Source organism: Oncorhynchus mykiss, chromosome 21, assembly GCF_057628025.1.
Source record: "Oncorhynchus mykiss isolate SJ-2025 chromosome 21, ASM5762802v1, whole genome shotgun sequence".
NCBI lineage: Eukaryota > Metazoa > Chordata > Actinopteri > Salmoniformes > Salmonidae > Oncorhynchus > Oncorhynchus mykiss.
The window spans coordinates 34,012,501-34,012,882 of record NC_143042.1 but is presented as its reverse complement, the minus strand read 5'-3'; positions in this window follow the sequence as shown (position 1 = coordinate 34,012,882).

Below are 382 nucleotides of genomic sequence, written 5' to 3'. Positions count from 1 at the left end.
GAGAAGAGGAAAAGCAAAGCTGCAGAGAATAGGGGAAAGGAATTGACGAAAACAGCAATAATTGCCAAAAAAAAGAGAAAGGGGATGAAGCAGAGGACAGAAAACGCTACTTCTATGACAAGTCAGAGAAAGAAGAGTAACGGTTTAGAGAACTAACTTTGTGGCTGTGGTAACCGTTGTGCTTGTTGTTCACATGCGTATCTGCCCTCTCATTGGCTGGAATGGTCCCACCTGATCTTGCCACATCCTGGCAGCCTTCCATTGTTAGAGCGGCCACTTGAGTATCTGGTCACGAAGACTGCAGCTGTTTCTGATGAATACACAATGCCATGCTAGTGGGTGGTGACATTCAAATAAAATCCAGCCCTGAAACTAAATGTAG